The sequence below is a fragment of the Lepus europaeus genome, chromosome 23 (assembly GCF_033115175.1).
Source record: "Lepus europaeus isolate LE1 chromosome 23, mLepTim1.pri, whole genome shotgun sequence".
Taxonomy (NCBI): domain Eukaryota; kingdom Metazoa; phylum Chordata; class Mammalia; order Lagomorpha; family Leporidae; genus Lepus; species Lepus europaeus.
In genome coordinates this window covers 10,240,306-10,253,135 of record NC_084849.1, presented here as the reverse complement: position 1 = coordinate 10,253,135, position 12,830 = coordinate 10,240,306, and positions in this window count along the sequence as shown.

Here is a 12,830-nt window from a genome sequence, read left to right as displayed (position 1 = left end):
AAAGGGCCTGGGTTCGAGTCCCGGCTCCGCTCCGGACCCAACATCCTGCCCTAGCGACAACAGTGTGGCTCCAGGGCTTGGGTCCCTGTTACACACAGGGAGGACCAGGATGGAGCTCCCAGCTCCCGGCTTCTGCCCCAGCCCAGCTCTGGCCGCTGTGGGGGTCTGGAAAGTGAACCAGCAAATGGGGGAGCTTCTCTCTCTATATTTCTCTCCCTTTCTATCAGATAAAACAGTTTTAAAAGACAGGAAGTCATTAACATGATGTTGTTTTTTTTTTACACAATATCTCATGGCGCTCGGCACAGGGCTGTGCCCGTTCGGCTCAGCCACGGCTGCGTGACAAGCATCTGTCGGCCAAGGCAGTGGCTGGAAGCATGGCGACACTGATTTCGCTCACGGAAGCACAGGTCGGGCAGGGCTTGGGGAGGACGACTTGTCCCTGCCGTACTTGGTGACAGCTAGAAGACTCGCGGCTGGGCTCGGGCCGTCTGCGCGGTGGCCAGACACCCACAGCCATACACGGCGGCTGCACGTGGCCGGGGCCGCCTCACAGCACGGCTGCTGGATGCTGGCTGCAGGTGTCCTGAGAGCAAGTGAGAGCCCAGCAAAGCGCCGTGACCTCCCGCGCCTCAGCCTTGAAAGCCACATGGTCATTTCTGCCGTCTGTGTCACTGAAGCCAAGGTCACACGGGCTTGTTGCCTGGGGAGAGGTGAGGGTCTGGGGAACCACAGGGGATCAGAAATATGGCCAGGGCTATCTTTGAAAAAAAAAAAAAAAAAGAGGCATGTAGCACAGTGCTCATCAGAGAAGGTTCCAGAAAGAGGTTACATCATAGGATTTTGCAATCCAGGAGCCTGGGTCAGATGATGGGGGGGGACGGGGATGGGGACGGCTGTCCTTAATAATTTCCCCTCTTGATTCTCCCTCCCTAAGCCCAGCCCCCATTTCTTTCTAGAACTCTCTGGGACAGAGCCGATGGCTACAGGACATCCTTGTCCGTCTGGGGGAAGAAGCCAACTTCAGCACAGTTCAGTTCCCCTGCACATCTTCCCAGGCCACAGCAGGGAGCCGGATCAGAAGCAGAGCAGCTGGGACTCGAACCGGCGCCCATATGGGATGCCGGCATGGCGGACAGAGGCTTTACCCACTGCGCCACAGTGCCGGCCCCTCATTTCCTCTTTTTACCAACCTCTAGAGCAGGTGTGTAGTTACCTTCCTTGGTCAGACTTGGGAAGTGAGGTTTGGGCAGGAAATAATGGCCACGGATCAAGTTCACCGGCATGCCAGGCAGTCTGGGGGCTTGTCTGTCGGTCTTCATAAATACCCAGGGAGAGAGACTGGATCCGCCTGGGCAGCGGGCAGCGGGCAGCGGGCCCCGGGGCACGTGAGCTGCTTCACCAGTGACTGCTATGGGCTTGTGTTTAACGCCTCGCTCCATTTTCAGGAGCGTGTGGGTGCCGTGTGTGTGTGTATCTGTGTCTGTGTGTGTGTCTCTGTGTGTATCTGTGTCTGTGTGTGTGTATCTGTGTCTGTGTGTGTGTCTGTGTGTGTATCTGTGTCTGTGTGTGTCTGTGTGTGTCTAGCGACAGAAGGCAGCCTCACTGGGAAAGGCAACCCCTGCACGCGCCCCCAGGTTAGAAAGCAGCCATGGGGAACCCGCAGAGCCCGCCCTCGCCTGCTCACCTCCTGGCCACTGAGCCGGCCCCAGCCCCCGAGTCCTCAGGACCAGGGTAGTGCCACGGTGTGGCCCAGGCTGGGGACCTGCAGGTGGAGAAGCAGAGACGATACAAGCATGGAAACGGCCGTGGCTGGTGGACGCTGCCTGTGCTTAACACCCGTTGGTGCTTAGCTCGCTTCTGCGTTGATGCTCACGGAGCCCTCGCGAGCGGTCTCGCCGGGATCCCGTTCTACACAGGACTCTTGGCAAGGATCCAGCCAGCAGGAGCTGAATCACAAGGGCGACGAGCCGAGGAAGGGTGGGTTTGCGGAGGCTAAACTCCGCTTCCACACGTCCTCACCGGGTGCCCTTGGGGATGTCGGCAGCTTGGCCGCTGGGCCTCGGCTTTTCCATCTGTGCAGTGGGGATGAGAAGGCCGACTCCTCATGAACATTGGGAGAATTAAGTCAGGTGAGACTCCCGGGATCATGGGGCGGGATCATGGGTGAAGGAGCATACGCCACAAATGGAGCACGGAGCTGGTATACAGCAGGCACTTAATAAAGCCACACCCGAGAAGAAGTCCCTTCCCGCCCCCCGGGGGCCGTTCTCCCTTTCCCTAGGAGAACTCAGCACTTCAGTCACGTTGTCTCCTTGAACGTGGGCGCACGCTCGGCCCCCCGGAGCAGCTCTGAGAACGGGGGCTCCGGGAAGTCACGTGGCCTGCCGGGGGTGGGTCTTGCGGCTGCCGGGCAGGCGTCCAGGCAGGGACCCTGGGGGGCTGAGACGCAGGGGGAAGGGGAGCCGACACGGACAGCTTTCCCCGCACACATTCACACACACAGCTGCAGGAATGTCCTTGCCCAACTGCTGGGGACAGCCATCACCATGGCAACCGCCAAAGGCCAGCTGGCCTCAGGTGCGAGCAGGGGCCGTGGCCACCTTGAGCTCTGGCCCTGGTGCCCTCCAAGGCTACTTAGGGTGTGTCCATCTGGGTGGCCTCCAGCGGCCATCAAGCCTAACAGCTGGGTGGATGCTGAGTCCCCCACTCCACGCCAACCAGACGCCAGTGACCAGGCCCCCAGGCTCTGCGTCCTGGGTCCTCCTCCTGCTCCGAGGACGAGCTGCACTCAGGGGCCCGGGTCCTAGACCAGGGAAGGACTGGAGCTCCGGCTCCGAGGGCGGGGGAAGCTTTGCAGTCACAGCTCTGTGCTGCAAATATTAATTATCTCCTAACGACTCTCCAGGCAGTCCTCACAGCCCAGGGGCTGGCAGCTGTTCCCGAAATGCTGCTCAAGGCAGCTCCGGGCGGAAGGACCCTGCCCCAGTGGCTGGAGGAGGGGCCAGAGGCGCTGCAAGCCGTGGGGGGCCCGCGGCCCTGCCCTCCCAGGGAAGGGAAGAGAATCGGGGGCAATGGGCTGGGGGCCGCCGGGCCCAAGGAAGATCCCCGGGAAGATGGAAATCCGGGTCTTTAAACACACGCCCTCCGCGTCTGCTGTGCATGGTTTGCCCTCATCACACACCTACAATGTCCTGAGCCAGGATCCCGTAGGACACACAGGGTCCTGGGGCAGGCCGTGCCGGGAACACCGCCTCCCCCGTCACAAGTTCAAGTCCCAGCTCCACTCCCGGGCCCACCTTCCTGCCGATGAGCGCCCTGGAGAGCCACAGGTGACGCCCAAGTACCCGGGTCTCTGCCACCCGCGCGGGGGCCTGGATTGGGTCCCGGGCTCCGCGTTCCTGGCTTCATCCTGACCCAGCCCCTACTACTGTGGGCTTTTGGAAAGTGAACCAGTGGAAAGAAGATCTCTCTCTCTCTCTCTCTCTCTCTCTCTGCCTTTCAAATTAATTATTTTTTAAGTTCTTATGATCAGAAAGAGACACAAACCAGCCCACTTGAGCCATGCCCCGGTCTGTCTGAGACTGGCACAGCCCTGTGGGCGTGTGGGGGAGCGAAGCAGCAAATGCGAAGTGTTTCTCCACCTGCCTCCGTCTCTCTCTCTCTCTGGCTGCCTTTCAGATAACATGACACTACGTGCATTGTGGTGTTTCTAAGGAGAAAGGCAGGTTCTCGGGCCCGCCCACCTCTACGTGACCACAGCCTGCAGCTGCACCTCTTGAAGCCCCCGTGTGATCCCTGCAGAGGCGCAGGTCTGGGAGGGGCGGCTGTGAGGCCTCATCACACTCAGCCTCACACAGGGTGGCCGGGGGCGTGCCGTCACCTCCACTCCACAGACGGGGGCCCACGGCTCACTCACAAGGTCGCACACAAGGTCACATGGCTACTGCGGGGCAGACCCTGGCCGTGCCGGCCGCCCGCACACCCTCGCGGCTCCCCACGTGCACGCCCGCCCCAGCCACTGCTCGCTCCATCCAGGCCGCATCTCGGGCCCGCCCGGCACCTGAAGCCAGGGTTTTGTGTGCAGCCTGAGGCCCCACTTGCTCTATGTTTTCCCAGCTCCAACAGCAGCTCATGCAGGGGCTGCAGCAGGCAGGGGTGGGGGCTGGGAGGATCCAGCTGCTAGGGTCGGTGACCACAGAGCCCCCCAGGCTGCACACAGCATCAGGAGTGGCCACAGAAGTCTCCAGGGCGAGGCTCAAGGTGGCCATGGGACAACCCAGTGTCCGCATAGGAAACAAATGCCCTGGAGTGGTAGTGAGCTTCCTTCCCCGGGGGAGCAATCAAGAGCCTGGATGACATCCGGCAGGGACGGCTCTCATGGAGCGGCCAAGCTAAAGAGAAGGAGGAGAGGCGCAGGCGCCGTGGAGCAGTGGCTTAAAGCCCTAGCCTGCAGCACCAGCATCCCATATGGGCACCGGTTCGAGTCCCGGCTGCTCCACTTCCGACCCAGCTCTCTGCTATGGCCTGGGAAAGCAGTGGAAGATGGCCCGAGTGCTTAGGAAACCTAGAAGAAGCTCCTGGCTCCTGGCTTCCGATTGGCACAGCTCTGGCCATTGCAGACATCTGGGAAGTGACCCAGCGGTCGGAACACCTTTCTGTCTCTCCCTCTCTTTGTCTATAACTCTACCTCTCGAATAAATTTAAAAAAAAAATTTTAAAAAGAGAGAGAAGCAGGAGAGGTAACATAGCTGCTCTGGGCCCCGGCTCTGCTGCTCGGCCAGATCTTAGGTAAGTTCCTTAAACTCCAGCCTCAGTGTTCTGATCTGTAAAATGGGGGTAAGAAAAACAGTAGCAGTGTGGCCAGGGGCCTGGGTCGTGCCTGGAGCGGAGGCTCCTGCCCGATTCCTCGGGTGTGGGGCTGGGGCCCTCCCCCTCTGGTGCTCCAGGGAATGTTAGGGGGCACAGAGAGGGATGCTGGTGACTACCGAGCAGCACAGCGGGCGCCATCCCACTGCTCCCTGGTCCTCCGACTTCGTCAGAGAGACGACTCAGGCTGGTGCCTCCCGGCTTCAACGGCTGCCCGTCTCCCGGGCTGGAGAATCACCTGCACATGGAGGGCGCGGGTCTCAGCGCAGAGTAGAGATGCCTCTGTGTCTCCGTCCAAAGATGCCGACAGCGAGGAGTCTGTAAAGTGCACGGGGCAATGGAACTGGAAGACCAGTAGCGGGGCTGGTCGTGTGGAGCAATGGTTAAGCCCGCGTCCTGGTCTCACGCAGCCTGGGTCCCGCGGCAGCTCCACTTCCAGCCCAGATTCCTGCTTCTGCGCTGAGTTCTGGGCTCCTGGCTTCAGCCTGATCCAGCCCTGGCTCGTGGGGATTTAGGGAATGAACCAGTGGATGAAACAGCTCGCTCTCTCCCTCCTTCTCTCTCTCTCTCTCTCTCTCTCTCTGCCTTTCAAATCAAATGAAAATAAGTTTTAAAGCATTTGAAAGGTGAGTTTGGTGTACGACAATTTTCACATCCACGTGCTGCGTCTTCATAAAACACATTTTCCCTGGTCTGCGTGGGTTCCAAAATTCTTTCCTCCAAAATCAATTCCATTCGTCCACAAACTTTTTGACGCTCCCGCGTGTTAGCAGCAGCCCCTAGGGCCACCCCCCACCGCCCATCAGGGGCTTACAAAGCCCACCCACTGCTCCGACTTCCACGGCCCAAGCAGCATCACGGGGTTTGTAACCGTTTTTAAAAATAACTTTATGCAGTTCGAATTTATGAAGATATAATTTATTACTCAGCGATAACTCACACAGCACACGTTGCTCCCGCAAAGCACGCGGTCCAATTGCTTTTCGAATGGCTGCCACCTTGTAAAAGCTCACCTCTTAGAGCCCCGGTACCTCCTCATGCCAGCCATCACCCCGTCATCACCTCCAAAGGCCGCCCACCCTTTGGCCGTCACCCTGCCCTGTGCCCGCCGCCCCCAGGCCCCGGGAGCCACCATGCTGTTCTCTGCTCCATGATCTCATTCTGGATGTTTCTCGCGACCAGGGCCATGCGGCTGTCCCCTTTGTCGGGCATCTTTCTCTTGGCATCGTGTGTTCAAGGCTCCCCCAGGCCCGGCAGGCATGCTCTGTGTTCATGGCTGAGTAATATTCCAGTGCTAGATGGATCCCAGCTTACTGGTCCGTCCAGCAGCGCCGTATGAGCGTGGACCTTTTGGACCGGCTGCTTTTACTCCATATTATGTCCCTGGACTTCACCCGTGCTGTAGTTCACCCTTTTTCGTTGCCGTATAATGTTCCATCAGACAACCACACCCCTGGATCCTGTTGCTGGGCCTCTGAGTCATTTCGACCTTGGCGCTCTTCTGAGTAAAACTGTCGCGAGTCTTCTGTGCGTGCCTTCTGGCGACCTCTCTGGGCACATCTGAGGGTGGAGTTGCCGGTTCCCGGGCCACTGCGTGCTTGTTTAGCTTCTTTTTGACGGAGCTGGAGTAGCCCCAGGTTTGGAGCCTTTGCCAAAAGGCATCTCGGTTAGAACGTGATGACTCTGGCGCGTTTGCGCTGTGTTTGGCTCATCTGTTACTTTCTGCTCACGACAAAGGTTTTCCTCTCAAACAGTGTGCATGGGTAATAACAGAAGAAAGGAGTCAGTGCAGTGTATTCAGTACGTGGGAGTGTGGGCGAGCAGAAGTCACGAAAGAGGGGCCAGCACTGTGGCGTGTGCCCTCAGTGTGCCTGCAGCGCCGGCATCCCACATGGGCACCGGTTCTAGTCCCGGCTGCTCCACTTCCGATCCAGCTCTCTGCTATGGCCTGGGAAAGCAGTAGAAGATGGCCCAAATCCTTAGGCCCCTGCATCCATGTGAGAGACCTGGAAGAAGCTCCTGGCTCCTGGTTTTGGATTGGCGCAGCTCTGGTCATTGCAGCCATCTGGGGAGTGAACCAGCAGACAGAAGACCTCTCTCTCTCTCTCTCTCTCTCTCTCTCTCTCTCCCTCTCTGTCTCTGCCTCTGTAACTCTGCCTTTCAAATAAATAAATAAATTTATTTTTAAAAAAAGTCATGAAAGAAACACTGGAATGAGGGAAGGTCAGGCTCGCTGATGACCCAGGCATCGAGCGGGAGCACCTGCCACGGGGGGCAGGCAGCCTCCAGCGGACGGGGGACATGAGCTGGGCCCAGGAGGGCAGGTGAGGGCCAGGGCCACAAGAGGAGAGTTGGGGAAAGGCTGCCCGATGCCAGAGGCAGGGGCCGGGGCAGGGACGCCCGGCTTCCAGGTCCAGCCCTCTTCCTGGTCCACAGGGCAGCCTCGTGCGTCCCGCCTGGCCCTCAGCTGTCTGGACTGCAAGTCAGGGGCCTCGGGCTGGAGGAGACCCCTCCGCGCAGAGCCCGGCCTGCACACAAGCCCCTGCCTGCAATGTTTTGAACAAGTGGGCCCCCTGCTCTGATGACCCCGCCTCAGTCTTCCAGCTTCTTTCAACACCTGGACATTCCAGCCGCGCCTGGGCCAGGGGGTGCACTCGGCCAGAGCTGAATGGCAGCAGCCCCCATGTGTCCTTCGGGGGTACCGCAGTCCGCACCACTCCCTATCGCCTCTCGACACCGAGCGCCGTGTGGCCTCCGCTCACCATTGATGGCACGCTCACCCGTCTGCCTTTCTCACGGATGACAATGCCCTGCCTCTCACAGCCGCGTCTAATGACAGCAAGAACCAGAGGAAGGCTTTTCTCCAAGTCTGCCCCCCACCCCGCCCCTGCCACCTGGGTCACCTGAGATGGAGAGCCACAGCCCACCTGGTTTGTAAGACCCCACCCAGCTCGGGGAGTCTGAGTGGGGTACTCAGCACCCTCAGGGTGTTCTGGTGGCCACGCCTCCCAGAGTTCAAGGTCAGCGCTGAAGACCTAGGTTCCTGAGCCAGCCACTTCCCCCCACCGGCCTTGGCGTCCCGTGTGCACACGAGGCTCCTCACTGGGCAAGCAGCGGTGGACGCTCAGGATGCGAAGCACACAGTAGGTCTACAGCACAGGCCAGTGGGGGCTGCAGCCTTTATCCCACTCTGGGGTCGCCCCCAGCGGCCACCCGGGCCTCTGTCTCCCCCACGAGGGAGCGCCCGGAGGCCGTGCCAATGAGAAGCTAGTTAACTAAATAAACGAGTGAGGCAGGTCTACGCCGACATAAATCTCCGGAGGAGAGCGTTCAGACACTGTGCTTCTAAATCAGGCCGCCTCCCCGGCCCCACCCCCTTATTACTGAGTTCTGAAAGCGCGGGGCCTAACTGCACACCGCCACTGCCTTTACCCACGGCGCCTGCCTGCCCACTGGTTTGAAGCCCAGGGCTTGGCCATCAGAGGACGTGGGTGTCGCCGATCGCTGCTTCCCTGCCCCCCCGCCCCGTTGCCCTGCACTGGGCCGTGCCCCAGACGACAGCCAGGACAATCCTGAATGTAATGCCAAGGCTGCGTCCAGGCGGACGGTGACCCCTGCTCACCTTGGGCCCGGGTACATTCGGAACCTTCGCGGCCTGGCTGATCTCTGCCCCTCCCCCCACCTTGCTGACTGCGTGCATCTCAGCCACACTGGCCTCCTGGCTCTATCTCCAACCAGCCACTCCTGCCCCAGGACCTTGGCACCTGCCTGGCTTGGTCTGTCTGTGGTATGTCCATGGCAGGCTCCTCAACCCCTTCCAGAGATCTCAGCTAAAGCAGGTCTCCTCTCCCGCACCGACCGTCCGCTCTTTCTCGTCTTGTTTGCTTCATAAAATTCCTCGCCGGGCAGCAGTTTCGAGGACTCCAGGGCGGTGAGCAAGCTCATGTTTCCAAGCCCGTCGCACGCCCCCAGCCCCCAGCCCCCAGCCCCCAGCCAGGATGATTTTCTGTGAATCCTCCGGAAGGGGTTTGCCACGGCGCTCCCAACTTCACCGCCAACTTCCATTCCGGACGTGTCTTGCTGTCCGTCAGAGCCCACACCGTCTGCTCAAGATGGGGAAACCGAGGCACAGGGCAAGGCATCTCCTGCTCCTGGAGATGCACACGGCGGGAGCCGCGGGATGCCGACCCAGCGCCGTGAGGTGAGAACTGGGCTCCACCTGCACCTGCCAAGCCGTGCAGTCAGCCAAGCACGAGGTAAGAAAGGCCGGGTCAGGTGCAGCAGCGTGGGGGCCGTGGGGGCCGGGGTCCCGCCCGCAGCGTGGCAGCACCTGCTTGGCCGCCCTGGTCCTCACAGAGGGCTCAGGGTCAGAGCTCACTGACTTATCTTCGTCCTCACTGTTTTCTTTCCGGACAAGGAAGTCAAAACTCTTTTCCCTGTTCCCACTGGTGATTTTTAAAAAGTCGCACCTGCGAGAGGCTCAGTAAACAGACGCCCACGGAGATTCCCCCTCCGCCCGCCGACGGATTTTAGAAGATCCCTCCACACACACACACACACACACACAACTCATTCCTTTGCTGAGTCATGTTCATCAGAAATTAAGGCTGAGGGGGGAAAGAGGTGAGGGAAGGGTTGGGGAGGGAGGCGTGGACGCTGGAGCAGGTGGCCGAACCAAGCAGTGGAGACCCAGGGTGCGGGGCGTGGGGGCTGCGGGAGGAAGAGAGAGGAGAGGGGGACTTGGAGGACCTGAAAGGAAGCGCCAGAGACAGCTTGAACCACGAGGTTGGGGAGGGAAGGCGATGGGGGAGGGGAGAGAGAGGAAGAGAAGAGAGAGGCAGAGAGATGGACGGTGAGACGGAGGCAAGGAGACAGAGTGGAGGAGTGAGACCGAGAGAAACAGAGAGGGGGAGAGAACGGGGGCGGGGGCGAGAGAGCTTGTACAGAAGAGCCGGGGAGAGCGAGGCAGGGAGGAAGGGTCCCCAGGGCTTCGGCCCCTGCTGGAGGCGTCCCCAGGGGAACACCCACTTGGGTGCCGCCCCCACCCCAGCAGGCCAGCCCCTCCACCCAGGCCCCTCCTCCCCGAGGCAGGTGGGGGCTTCTCCATGCTTCTCCATGCTTCTCTGGCCAGGCAGCTGTGGCCAGGGAGACGGCGGAGCGCGGCCTGGGCTCCGGCTTGGCGCCTCCTTTTTGTTCTTTCATGCGTATCCATATATTTCTAGAACTTTCCGCGGAACATAAATATATATGTATAAATCTCGTGGGCACGCGCTCCTTTGCAAGCCCCGGAGATAACCAGGCCTGGAGCAGAGGCTACAGCGATAAGCAGATTAGAGCGGCTGGGCTCATTGGTTGTCAGATCCTCGGGGGGAGAGCCTTGCTCACAGAAGACAGACCGGAAGGTTATCTAAATAGGCCGGCTCCCAGCTCGCCCAGAGCCGCTCCCCACTGGGACAGTAATGGTACACAGAGCGAGAGACAGGAGGGGCCGAGATGAGTTATAATGATTATTTGATTATCTTGGGCTTTAACAAACCCAGCCAGTTCGTCTGGGTGTGAAAAATTAGCTGTTCTCACAGTGGCGAATTTCACAGTGCTCAGTGTCTTAGATCTTCCCGCCCCCCCTCCGGAGAGGAGGCGGGGCCTCGTGCAAGGCCTCAGGGGTGAAAGGGCGCCCCTGTTTCTCTCGAATTTGCCTCTGCCTGCTGATCCCCTGGACCGGACACGTCTCCCAACAGTTCTGGGGTTCAGTCCCAAGAATATTCTGGAACCACAGCTTATAGCATGATCAGAGACCGACTGGCTAGAGACGGGGCCTCACGCTCGCAGTGAAAAAAAAAAATCAAAATTAAAAAAAAAAACTTTTAAGAAACAAATGAGTTGATGGCCCAGTGGAAAAAAACGCTTTTGTCCCAGAGATGCAGGGGCCAACGCGGCAGCCACTGGCGAAGCCCCGGCGCACGAATGCAGCTGTGGGTGCGTTCATGTATTGCTGGACGTGGAAGACTTTGCAGGGGAGAAAAAAACGTAAAACTATCAGATGAAATATTTCTGGATTGATGGCGGGTGGCAGCCAAAACCTTTTGGATGTCCTGGGTTAAGGCACGTCATCAAAATTACCTTCACCTGTTTGGTTTTTTTAAAGATTTATTTATTTATTTGAAAATCAGAGTTACGCAGAGAGAGGAGAGGCAGAGAGACAGAGAGGTCTCCATCCACTGGTTCACTCCCCAATTGGCTGAGCTGATCTGAAGCCAGGAGCCAGGAGCCTCCTCTAGGTCTCCCACACGGGTGCAGGGACCCAAGCACTTGGGCCATCCTCCACTGCTTTCCCAGGCCACAGCAGAGAGCTGGATTGGAAGTGGAGCAGCCAGGTCTCGAACCGGCGCCCATATGGGATGCCAGCACTGCAGGCCAGGGCATTAACCCGCTGTGCTACGGCACCGGTCCCTGTTGTTTTACCTTTGCCAAACACGGATACCAACACCTTGTAAATGCTGCGTGTCGGGGCAGGCGTTGCGGTGCCACCTGTGCTGCCGGCTTCCCACGTGAGCGCCGGTTCGAGTCCCGGCTGCTCCGCTTCCAATCCAGCTCCCTGCTAATGCAGCTGGGAAGGCAGCAGGTGATGGCCCAAGTCCTTGGGCCCCTGCACCCACATGGGGGACCTGGACAGAGCTCCTGGCTCTTGGTTTCAGCCTGGCCCAGCCCTGGCTCTTGCATCATCTGGGGAGTGAGCCAGCAGATGGAAGAAACCTCTCCCCTCTCTCGACGTCAGTCTGACATTTTAAAAAATAAAAATGAGATCTTTTAAAAACACGCTGTGTGTGGCTTACGCCATTCCTACGGGTTTGCGGCTTCAGGCTCTGGGAGCTGTGTGCAGGAGGCATGGACAGAAGCCCCAGCACCCGGTGGTCTGTCCGAGTGGGCGTGGAGCACGCTTGGCCAGGGGGTAAAGGCAGTGCCAAAGCTGTGAGGCCGCGGGGGTCTGCATTGTCTGCACAGCGGCTTCAGTTCTGGTCCAAACAAAGAGTTCAGCAGCCCAGGCTGCAAAGCACCTACTACGCGCCAGGCTCTGCTGTCAGCACGCGATTCCGGGGGGGGGCCTTGTGTAGCCACACACTGCCCAGAGAGGTGTGCTCAGCTGCGCCCCCGTGAGGCAGCAGGAGGTAAGGAAGGCCTGCAGAGGCGGCAGCCACACACTGCCCATGCAATCAATCAATCGTGTCTCCTCTTGTGCCCCCAGACGTCATGCAGGGAAAGCTGGGAGGGCTGCCTGGAGGAAGCGGCATCCCAACGGGCCTTGAAGAAGGAGGAGAGGAGGGCTGCAGGGGAGGGGGGAGACGCAGCAGCACCACCCAAACAGAAAGGCTACCCCAAGACGGGCACTGGCAGATCCGCGAACCCACGCCTGTGGCCAACTGAGGCTATCTGGGAAGGCTTCCTGGAGGAGAGGCAGAGGGGCCAAATGGTGACGGTTAAGTCAGGCAGGGGACTCTGGAGCACCCGGTTGGGCTGGGTGGGACTCAGGAGAGGGGAGAACCAGGGCACCCTTGTCTGCATTTGGGGCTCCCAATGGGGTCCCCGCGGGAAGTGGTTCAGAAATCGTGAAATGCTCCCCATGGACCAGTCGCCCAAGGAGAGCTTTCTCCCGAGAGGCCCCGGCCAGGGGCTCCCAGCGAAGCAAGGGCTGGCCATGACCCAGTGGCCCGAGCCAGGCAGAAGTGCCCAGGCTTCCTGGGGGAGCCGGCAGGGCAGCCGGAGCAAGACCGGCACGGGTGAGGGACAGAGGGAGAAGCGTGTTCCGGGCAGAGGCATGGCCGGACCAAGGCTGGGGGCGTGTGGTGTCTGCACCTCAGGGTGCCAACCAGCAGGTGCCGGGTGGGCGCTGTTCTTCCTCTGCCCGAGGAGTAGGGTGTTGGGGGTACTGGTGGGGCTGGGAGACAGGCAGGGCAGCTGCCAAG